General features: G+C 25.4%; 1 protein-coding gene across 1 annotated transcript in view; it reads left to right on the forward strand.

The window, feature by feature from the left end:
* LOC132923052 (aquaporin AQPAe.a) overlaps positions 1–12,803 on the forward strand; it is a 478,481-nt gene that overhangs the window by 5,900 nt on the left and 459,778 nt on the right. The window lies entirely within an intron of this gene.

Genomic DNA, 12,803 nt, shown 5'->3' on the forward strand with positions numbered 1-12,803 from the left:
CGCCAGAGGGAACAAGTCTCGTACAACTGTTAGATTGGATCCGTGAAACGCCTTTGTATTAGTCGGTCGATCGAGTGCCGTCGATGTTGCTATTGCTGTTTGCGTACAAAACAACGGCAGAAAAACATTTAGACGGTGTGCGACGGGTCGAGCTCAGTGGAATATGGTCGGCTGCGGCGGCGGCAGTTTTGGGGGGAGTGGTGGTGCTAACACCCGGCAGCTACTGTACTGTAGGTACTCGACAAGTCCATCAGCGGTACACTTAAGAAACAATGGGCTTTCGCATGATTCGGCACCGACCGACCGACTTCCGGCCGATTATGTCCGAATCGAAAAACACGTGGACCATGAAATCTATGGGCGCGAGGGGGGGGGGGGTCGGTCGGCTTGATCGCAGGCTCGGCGGCGGGCTGTGTGGCGCGGTCGTACCCCCTTCGCCATCGCGCCGCGGAATACTCGCACCGCTGAAAACGCCGATAAATCTTCGACGGTGCGCGAAGGCGGTGTTGGCGGCGGTCGTGACGGTTGGTGGTGGATGGGCGGGATGGAAGACAAAAGTGGTAACGGAACGTTGCATGTAGAAACGTACCCGCGATTAATCACCGCATTGGCCGTGTCGTGCTATCGTTTGTGTCTACGCCGGTGGTCGATGACGTACAGTCCGGTTCATTTTTCATTCGGCGAGAATTTCGGACGACCCGTTTAGCTAAAAATATAATTGTGAACAACGCGGTCAAAAACATTGTAAGCCCAACGCACTTTGCGCTCTGCGATGGTGTTGTTTTGAGTGTATGTCGGCAGGGCAGTGAGTCGTGTACGGGATTTACGAAACCGTGGGCGTCATGACCCTATTTTACTCACTATTACCGTCGGGCGCACAGAGTTAACTCGCCGGTACACTTTGTTATATTCGAGTGAATAATTATGATGATGAAGTAATATTACTGTTTATCCAACGACGATAGAACTGAAAAATACGTATTATTTCGTATGAAAAGTTCTCATGCGCAATTATGGGAAGGTGTCCCGAGAAAGTTCGTAAATGGGCATTAGAAACCCAACACGCCATTGGCGTTAAATTATTGAGCGGAGGTCCCATATATTTTTAACATGTTTTGGTAAAATAACCTTTGATATTTTGTTATAGTTTCATTATTATTATTAAACTAGAACTAAAAAAAATATAAGATTACGTCTGATAGTTTATCATATCTTAACGGTTTTAGTGATCATAACTAGGTATACCTACTATACACGCAATTATTATACGTAATTTATATATTCATATTTTTATCTTGTGAAAAATAACATAATTTACTTAATATTTATAAATTCATGTGTAGGAGACTTCGATGTTAAATTCCATTCGAATATTTGATAAAAACTACAAGTCAGTATATTTTTTATACTGGTGGGAACCTTCAACCTGCAATACTGCAATACCTATCTGCCTCTGGGACTTTAATAAAGTGTTCGACATTACTCTCATAAATCTGACGGTCTTGTGTATTTTGTCAAGGAATTGAAATACGAACCCAAGTAGTGTGTATATATTGCAAAATGATGTGTGTTTTGTAGATATCTTCGAATCGGTAATCGTATTATGCGAGTGGTGCTTTTTATTGGCAAATATTCTCTTGTACAGTTGTAGGTATTTTCTAGGCATTTTCAGAAGTTTTTACGTGGAAACGAAGCGACATCAAATAATGTAAGTGCACGGAACCGTAGACGAACGCTTATTGGCGTTTCTGTGATGATGGTATAAACCAGATTTAGTCAAATTTTCAAGGGGGGAATGGTTAGTTATAAATTTAAATATTTAAATGAAAGCTTGAATTGCAATAAGCAAGTGAATGAATTCGCATAATTCTCTCCACTTAAATGTTTTTAATATTTTTGTACCCTTATTATCATAACTAGGTATTACCTATCAATATTTTGCTTGTATAATAACGAATAAAGCATACGTCCACGACGATAAATATTAAATAAACGTCCATTCCCACACTAGCAAAGAATTAAAAATTTATCTTTTATTTTTTATTTTTGTTGAATACATTTGAAATAAAATAAGATGATCATATTTTAGGTATGAAACATGTCGACCAAAGATAAAAACAATTGGCTACAAAAATTAACCAAAATAGAAACTTGTTTAAAAAACGCTTTAAAATAATACACAGTACTCCAATATCCCAATAGTCAGCAGGTAACTAATATAGTAATATGTACTTACATTATTTAACTCTATTAGAGGGAAAAAAACATTTGTTTTGTATAGTTCTTACGTGCATAATTGTATTTGAGAACTCAAAATGAATACCCACTATAATATCTGATGAATTCAATAATAAATTTTACCTGATGCTAGCATAAATTGCGATAAATAAACGAGAATCTTGATTTTTTTACGCGCGTAACTAAAATGTGTAATTTCGCATCCATGCAATACTATGCAAGTTCCTGGATCAATATACAAGTGCGTCACGTATAACAGTATATATACGTGCATAATATGACTAGCCCAATGATGCAATCGTTTTGCAATTTTATCCAACTGGAAGTTTTCCAAAACACATTGACATGGAAATCAATAATATTGTATGCGAAAAAAGTGAAAAAAAAAAAAACAAAAACAAAACAGAACTAGACGACGACCAACACTGAGGTTAACGATTAAGTAAAAACTTTCCCCATTATTACTGAGGTTGGATAATAATAAGGAATCGACTGTAAATAAAAAAAAAATAAAAATAATGCAAGCCTCGGGTACACGTTTTTGAACAACCCGATCATAAAACTTGAAAACTCATATTATTCGAATGTTGGCAATAATTCATCAAAATTTCACCATAATAACTTATATCATGAAGACAATAAAAGTTTTTAACGTGTTGCATAATAATTCATAAAATTAAATTTATGATATTAAATTTTTAAGTAAGTATTTATATTTTTATATTTTCATTACATTACACTTTAAATGATTTAAACCAATCAAAATATAATTATATTGATATAAAAATTCCATGAATATCACAGATACTGAGATATTGAATGTTGGTCGATTGTCTCGTTAAAAGTATTTTTTAATTGTGTACGAATTAGGTGTATACATTTATTTATTCATATTTCGTTTTCGTTTCATTGTGAATATTGATATATTTTGAAGTAAAAAGATGTATTTTTTTTAAATATTCAGTTTACCATACAGTCATAATTAAAACTTTTTATGGTTAATATTTTACTTACCTATGCCTTAGTAATTTAAACAATAAAACAAATCAGAAATTTACATAAAAAGAAATAGATATTTTTACCTGAAATATGAGAACCAACTTTTTTATAATGTTCAAAAAACTTCAAAGGATTATTTTATGTTTAGCTATAAAATATTTAATTTTTTAGTGCACGTGTCTTATATAACAGATATATAAAATAACATTTTTTGCGACCAATAAAAATGAATATTATAAATGACTTGTTTTTTAATTGTATCATGTGTATTTATTAATGTTATAATATATTTTAATTCCTATGATTTTTTTCTTTAATGGGGATAATTAATACTAACTAGTTTTATTGATCTAACTTATAAGTTATAACCGAACATATTTTTAATGTATTTACTATTCACTATTCACTAATTTTTATAGTTGGTCTGTTACAACATATTATATAATAAATAGTATGTATTGTATATAAATACATACAAAACTATTGCTTATAGTACAATGTGGACCCACAACCAAAATATTTTGGGATTATTCAAAATAATTATTTTTGTGGTTTTCATAATAAACAACCACTTGAAGTTAATAAATTGTAATAATAGATTGTTTAATAAAAACAATATAATCAATTACCATACCATTTTATACTCATAATAATATAATAATCACTGAAAGATTAAATGTCTTCGACTTTTGAGATATTATAGTATTTTTAAAATAGCTCAATTAATAAAATCATGTAAAATATCGTGTTATTACTGGAAAAGTAATTATCTACCTATACCCTCATTAAAAAAATATATACGACCAAGAAATAAAAGAAAGGGTGCTAACTCACCAGAGTGTAAAAACTGTTGTCCTGAAAAATTCATGAACCTCAACTTGGATACTGTAATAGAAAATATATTACGGGATACTGGGGTATGGGACATTAAACTAATTAGGATAAGGCTCTCTAAAAAATGAAGGAAAAACTACAGGTTTTTTACTCTGATACGTATTACCATATGGGACGTTTTGCTTGACACGATCAGACCTTTTTTGTTAAAAAAAAAACAAAATTAATAAACTTTGAGAAAAAATAACATTACAGCCAATCGATTAATCTATTTCAATAACAACAAACATAATGAGGTATCAAATATCTTTTTAACCATATTTATCCATATTATATTGTACTAAACATTTTTTATGAGATGATTTAAGTTAGTTTAGAGGTAAATAATTAAAAAAAACTATTATTTAAAAAACAGTCAATTATTATAATGAGTAATGCGTAATGACATATTATTATAAAATACTACGTAATATCTCATATTTTTGTTATTGATAACTGTATAATAAATTCAGATATGAATATAAACCGTATTTTTAAATTATTTTTCGTAGATAAAAAAATAATAAAATATTATTCTGTATAACTACGTTTATTTTATCAAAATATTATTGAAGTATCTATACTTGCATTACTTTAAATATCTTATTTAAGCCAAAATGTTAGTTAGCTATTTATATTATTTTTGAAACATTATAAAAAAAAAAAAAATCAATTGCATTTTTACATATCTACTGTAGTTTTAATACAAGTTTATATACGTTGTTGAGAAAATTATTTTGAATTAAAAAATAAAAATATGTATTTAAAAAAATTGTAAGAACATATAAACTATAGAGACGTTGTAAATGTGTAAAAATATAAATTTAATGATTTATTTATAATTTAGAATAAGACTTATATTATGTGTATAACCACTATCAAATAGTTAAATATTCACACATAGCTCATACATCATATTATACCATTGACAGCTGGTGTAAATAATAAAATATATGAATTAATAATAACCAAAAAATTGAAAAAAATAATACAATTTATGAAAGTTTACGTTTATTATTGGAAAACAATAATTATTAAAAGAAACTATTATTACTAGTTATTAGAATATAAGATTGTTACAAAATATAACTAGTAAATTAATTATTTTTTAATACATAGCATAACATTATTATGGTTACTTTTATAAATTCTTTGAAATGTAATCATTTTCGTAACCCAAAATTCAGGATAACAAAGGAAAAGCGGTTTATCGGCACTCAAATAATGAGGTATTTTCGATAACCAACAAGATTGATGTTGTGATACAACTGTTTCTAACACAGATCATATAAAATGGGTGTGTATAACGCTTAAACGTTATTGAAAATAATATTAAGACGTCATATTGTATATAATTTTTCATTTGAGTATAAAATATCTTATATGCTACACTTGAAGTAAAAGTCAATGTCACTTTAGATTTTAAATTTTTAACAATCTATAAAATAATAAAAGTTATTAATTCAAATTATTTGAAACAATTAATTTTATTTAACTAAATAACCTTATAAAAACGTTAAAAAAATATCAATAATTTTATTTGGATATACTAAGTATAGTATTACTGTACTACTAAGTAGTTAACTAAATTTTTGAATGCTATTATAAAATTATTGAAGTTTTTAAAGTTAATTTTTTTAATATAGTATTAATATTTGTGGATATTTAATATCTTATACATGTGGTTGATATGTTTTTTTTTTAAATAATAACAACATATTTTGGTTTTCAATTAGATTAAAATTGAATAAATATTAGTTGCACACATATTGAAATTTATAATTTTACTCAAGAAAATACAGTTAGTGAAATATATATATTCCTTTAAGAGTTTAATATATACTTATTGAGTATTATTATATTTTGAAAACTGTTTTTTATATCATATTATAAGTAGGTAAATTGAAAATAAGATAACCAGAACGAATACGCTTTATTAAGTTACATGGATTACATGTAATGATAATTTGTTTAACGTTAGGTATATATTATTATCATATAAAAGAATGAATATTACACACTAAAAACAGAATGTGGCGATAAAATACTATTTGCCTGTATACTTTAATCAAACCTTTTATGTATTGTTATACATTTATATTTTTGTCTATATTTTATTTTCAACATTTTGATTAAACAAACTTATAACAAAAGTTTTTTAGATTCTCAGTGGAGCGATGAATATATTGATTTTACAATGGCGTGTTGTTGTTTTTTGTCTGTCATCACCTTTTTGAGCAATAAAAATGTTCAATTTCAACTTAGGGGGAGTTTTCTGGTAGAAAATTAGATCAAGTTGGTATACCTAGTTGGTACTCTGGGGGGATGGGGGGATTTAAGAAGAAATTCCTAGTAATGTTTTCTTAATAACCTATAAAATTAAAAAAAAAAAAATAAGGAAAAACGGAAATATTTACTCTAAACCAATTTCACGCAGAATTGATGTATTTGTTTTGTTATCATTCAAACGAATGACCGCAGAAATCTTAAATTTTCACAGTGTCCATATTATAATCGCCAATCGGTTACGGTTTATGTAACAGCATTGGTATCGGTCTGAACGGGTTTTTTTTCTTGCTGCCAAGTGCGTCGAACATTTTCAAAGATAAAACCTAGACTAGTCCCCGTGATCGATGGTGACGTTGTCCATCATGGATCTGTCTTTGATTGTTAACCGTGCGGTACAATAATCCCGCGTATGTACCATATGTATATCACGTCGTTAATTGCAATTATTATAATACATTACTCACTACTCAGTAGGTATGTAAGTTTTTTCATTACATTCCATAAACCTTTTTCCTCACCTCATAACACCATTCACGAACATCGTGTCAACTCTTTTTGAGCTATTTATTGACGATTAAAATGTTTAATTTATTTATATATATATATATATTTTTTTTTATTCTTCTCTGTACATTTCAATAAAAAGTGTTTCGTTCGTTCAATTTGAACATTTTATATAAGATTCCAAATAAATTGTAATTAAAAGAAAAAAAAACTTGAGTGTAAATTCATAAATAATTTTATAAGCATTTGAAGTTAGAATTTAAGCACATTTCATCAAAATCGCGAAAATCAGCATATTATTTTGTAGTAAAAAATACATAAAATGTTTAATATTCATACCTAATATTTTAAAATTCAACACAAGATTTTTTATAAGTTTTTCAATCTATATTTAAAAAAAAAATCTACCGCAAAGTCAGATTAATTTTTTTATAAGCGTTTGAAGTTCAAATTTTTACGACTTTGATATTCATCCATAAAATAACCATTTCTCCTTAAATTATTTTATTGTAATTTAAAAATGAATAACCACTGATAATTTAAATTATCAAATGGTAAAACTTTAAAACAATTTTTCTCTTTTAAAGCTATTATAGATATTAGATTTTTTTGTCTTTATTGTTTGTTTTTTTCCTATAAATATCTATAAACAATTTTCTTTGTATAAAAAATCTTGAAAAATTAATATAAAATTTCACATGGGTCGTTATTATATTGTAATATAAGAAATACAATATTTTATATTATATATAATATATATATATAAATAGCTAAGATTTGAAATTGTATGTTCTTTGTAAGCAGTTTAACCGGAACCAACATAAGAAATTATAAGCATAATTATTTTTCATAGATATTTCAAGTTCAAATTTCGAAAAAATACATATCTTTTATAAATAACGGTTTTAATTATTTTATTATCTTTCAAAAATATTATTCGTAAAGACTTATACCATTTATATATATTATGAATTTTCATTTACACACTAAAATTTTCAAAATACGTAGATTAATTTTTATAATACCTATATTTATACCATAAACTTATTGACAATGATTAACAGTAGAGTGGTATTGACTCAAAAAGTTAATAAATATAATGGAATACGTTATAAATATATATTATTATAAAAACTAAATATGAATAATATAATAGGCAATATTTTCGGCGAAAATTAAATAAACTTACCGTTATATAAATATTAAAATAAATTAATTTAATAACTACATTAAAAATATATCATGAAATGTATAGGCTGACAAACCGTTACCACTTAGAATTGTCTATCGTATATAATAATATTATTCTATCATTGAATGCAAACGTAATGCATCCATTACAATAATCTACTCAACATCTACTGAACAGTAGAGTAGTACCACTTATCCATCTTCATTTTTTTTTTAAACCAAATTCAAAAGGCTTTTGTTGAACATAAAACATATGAATTGCAATCAAAACTATTGCATCATTTTAAATACTGTATTTTATAAAATATGTAGACAGGTAGACATAGTTTTATAAATATTAAATATAGATAGATAACATATTAAAATATATATATATCATTTAACAAAATGTAATATTTCTTGTTTCGTTAATATATTCACATAATGTATACTAAAATAATTTTATGATTTTCAATGATCTTAATTGATAATTTTACTATAAAGGATGATTATTATAAGCATAAAAACTAATTTCCTTGAAAAGTATTTACATTTTTGTTATTGTACATCGTGCATATTTTAAAGTCTCCACGAAAAAACTTTTTTTTAAAACAAATCGTTAGAGGTTCTTTTTTATTATTGTATACAATAATTTTATATTTCAAAGAAGAACACTTTTCTGAGAATTTAAATGCATACAAATCGAACTTTGAAGGAACAGTTAATTATTTATTTTTTATTAGCATTTAAAGCTGGTTTGATTACCTAATTAGTGAACAAATACTTACTGTGTATGACACTTCTGCGCAATTCTACACAGCTCATAAAAACTTTAAGTACCTACTTGTAAGTTACAAATTGTTAATTATTCGTTCAGTTTTTAAATATTTTGGTTCTCAGGAAAATATAATATCCATATTATATTTCTATGAAATATAAAATTCCGATTATTATTTCTAGTTTTTGTAGCTTTTATTTTGTCCTTCTTTATTTTTTTAAAAAGTAGATGCAATTTTCTATTATTTTTAAGTTATATAATAGATTAATTTTGTTACAAAAAATCTCCTTCAATGTAAGGAATATTTTTTCTTCCATAAAACGTATTCAAGAATATACATATATACATGCACACACACGTGCGTTACTTATGAACTCAGTTCATAATTTAATATTAAGTATAAAATTATTGCTTACTTATACAATATTTTTTTTAAATAACAATTTATATTTAATTATTGCTTAATATAATTTAAATTATGAGAATATAGAGACTTAGGAAAAATGCATGCAATCATTTAAATATCTTAACTATCCCGCTATTTGAAAACAACAATTTAGACTAATTGATTTTTTAATTGTTTTCATCGTGTGGATGTTTTATTTATGTGTATCAATACATTTCATATTACACTGAACTTTTGGTTACTATAATCATACGATTTTTATATTTTTTGTGTATGTACTAATACTATTATTTAAAATTAAGTTAAAAAAAATAATTCAAAATATTCAACAAATATTTATTAATTCTGTAAGAAATAATTACCGTAGTCTTAAGAAGGGAGACACACTCGTTTTCCTATTGGGTACTACTATTTAACATTCGAATGCATTGAAATATCAAAAAAAAATATATATTTTCATTTCTGGATTATCATATTATATCAGACTGTATAAAGTCACACTTTAGTGGAAATCAACGGTTTTTCGTACCATAGTGAAAAAAAACGATAAAAATGTACTTTTTAACAAGACACTGAAAGTCTTTTGGAAACTTGAGTGGATAACAATAGGAAAAATGTAGGTATATTATACTGAGTGTTTCTTTTAACAGTAAACATTCATTATTTTGTAAAGTATTAACGTTTTTGAAAATATTTTTTACATATAATTTTAAGTTATTACAAAATAAAATATGTTTCTATGTTATATTTTTATACATTTTTTTAAATGTTTAGCTTTTTTAATTTCATAACTATTCTGAAACAGGATATTTTTTAAATTATTTTTACAAAAGTAATTAAATTTTGAACGAATATATTTTAATTAATTACAAATGTTTGAATTTATTGATGAGTGGAGTAGATTATAAATGTACTCCGAAAATATTTATCCACTACTATCCTCATATTAATTTTTAATAACTATAACTACTAAACTACTAATAGATATTTTTTATAAAAAAATATAATTGAGACATTTATAGGTTAGAATAGGTTATAAATAAATTATATAAAATAGTTAGGGTTATGTTGTTTTTAAAATGTTTATATGACTTCATATTATGTAAATAAAAGTAAAAAAAAAAAAAAATTAAATAAATAATTATTGAAACAAAAATATTTTTGAAATGATGAATTGTTACTGTTAAAAAAAAATCATTGAATATGCCCTATAAAGTATAATACGAGTATGGCATATACTATAATAGGTACTACTGCAGTAAATCCCGTTACAACGAATACGAATACAACGAAAAATCCCGTTATAACGAAAGTCGTAGAATCAGGGCTTATAAAGAGCTCATTCGAATTTTCGTTACAACACAATTTTCGTTATAACGAAAAAAAATTCGGCCCCTAGAGTCGTTGTAACGGGATTTTACTGTATTATATACAATATAGCATCGATTAAAAATTTTATTTTATTTCATCTATCCAAATATGTATGTATTTTTTTTACTTAAGATTCTAAGCCAATGTTGTAATTATATACACGTATAATATCTGAATTTAGTTATGAGGTATAAGAATAACAGAAAACCATGTCATTTGAATAAATATATTTTTTTTTTTCGCTAAATAATTAAATAAATTCAATGTTTGACTTCGAATATCTTGAAAAGTTATCTAATTTGTTTGTTTAAACAATAAATTAAAATTAAAAGAAAAACCTTCGTTGTTCGCAGAACATTAATAATGTAATAACCAATAATAAAATTGTTGGAATCATTTTTCAAAAATATTCTTATATATTATTGTAGTATTTTTCATATTATATATGTTTAAATTGATTAAAAGAAAATACTATCAGGTAGGGTATATCTAGTATTCAGGGTAATTTCACAAGAGGATAGAAATCCTATTTTTTCCATTATTAATAAGTTAATTGATTTTCTGATTATTGGATATTATAAGTATACTATTAAACTATTATATTTTAATTTCAAATCAACAAATTTTTAAAACTCTAAATTATTTCTCGATTTTTGTCGTATAATATACAAATTTATTTTTTAAAATAAGAATCATAATTTTTTCCTGTAAATTGCACCTTAAAAGGTGGTTTATTTAAATATGTTAATCTACTTATCTAAGCCGAAATTCCAAAGAGCAGTTGAGTTATTTAACTCTATGTATTACTAATGATATAGGTGCGTTTAAATTTGGCTTATAATGATTTAAATATTTTAGTAATTAATATTAACAAGTCTGGGGTACTTTTATAGTTTTTTTCACTCATTAATTTAAGCTAATATAGACAAATTTAACTTATGTTTAAAGTTACATACTATTTGTCTTTTTTAAATTATTAAATTTAGAAGCTTACTAAAAAAAAGTAATCTAATTAAGTAAAAAGTCACGCATGGTCAGTTCAACTGTATGCAAACGTTATTTTTTGTCCACGAATTATAATTTAGTTTAAGTACCTAACTTTATTGACATTTTTTTGTTTTTTTTTTTTGCTCAGTCAGATTACCTGCCTTTTATACTAACCCTAAGATTTATTTTAATTTTTCCAAAAGACAGATACATGAACAAAATATACATATATATATAATATGAGTAAAATATATATTTTAAATTAAGTTAATTTCTTTATTTTATTAGAAAAATATTGATAGTAACCTTAAACATATTTCTATAAACATCGATATATTTTGATAAAATCAGTGCATGATAGAAATATTAATTTAATATAACACTTTTTAAAATTTAACAAGTATATTATTATATTTTTAAAAACAAATATTTCGATGGATTATTATTCATTTTAATAGCCATTCAAACAATGGTATGTTTTGTCTCCTAAAATAGTTCATTATTTTTTGGTAATTGACGTGGTTAATAATAGGAAAATTATATACAGAATGATTAAACATTTTTTTTGGGATTTTTAAATATACCTTAAAATAATAATTGAGTGTTCTTGATTTGTTGTAACTGTTAAAAATATTCCGTGGAGTTACAAGTTTGAGAAACCATATTTCCTACTATAGATTATTCAGGGGATACTTTCAAAAATCAAAATTTGAATGAGTAGTTTTTGATTTATTCAATTTTGTATACCAAGGTTATTATCCATGATGAATTTGGAAAATTTATGTACTGACTATAAAAATGTTTTAAGTATACTAAATATTAGATCTCATTTATATTTTTGTAATAATATGTATAATTTTTAAGAACTATTTTCATTATTATACATATATATTTTAATAATCAAAAAACTACTTGTCTTATTCTATTTTTAAATAAGGTATATCAAAATTTCCAGAAAAATTATCCACTGAATAATTTATAATAGAAAAATGGGTTTTAATTTAAAAAAAAAAAGTTAAGCTAAAACATTTAATTTTAAGCTTGATTTTTTCTATTATAATCAAATATTCGTAAAAATATAATTAAATAAATTTAAATAGATAAGAATCTATAAGCGTGTTCCTATTATAGGTACTTACCATTCTTAAGACGTATTGTTATATTTGATATTATTAAAATAATTATAGT

Source organism: Rhopalosiphum padi, chromosome 2 (genome assembly GCF_020882245.1).
Source record: "Rhopalosiphum padi isolate XX-2018 chromosome 2, ASM2088224v1, whole genome shotgun sequence".
Classification (NCBI taxonomy): Eukaryota; Metazoa; Arthropoda; class Insecta; order Hemiptera; family Aphididae; genus Rhopalosiphum; species Rhopalosiphum padi.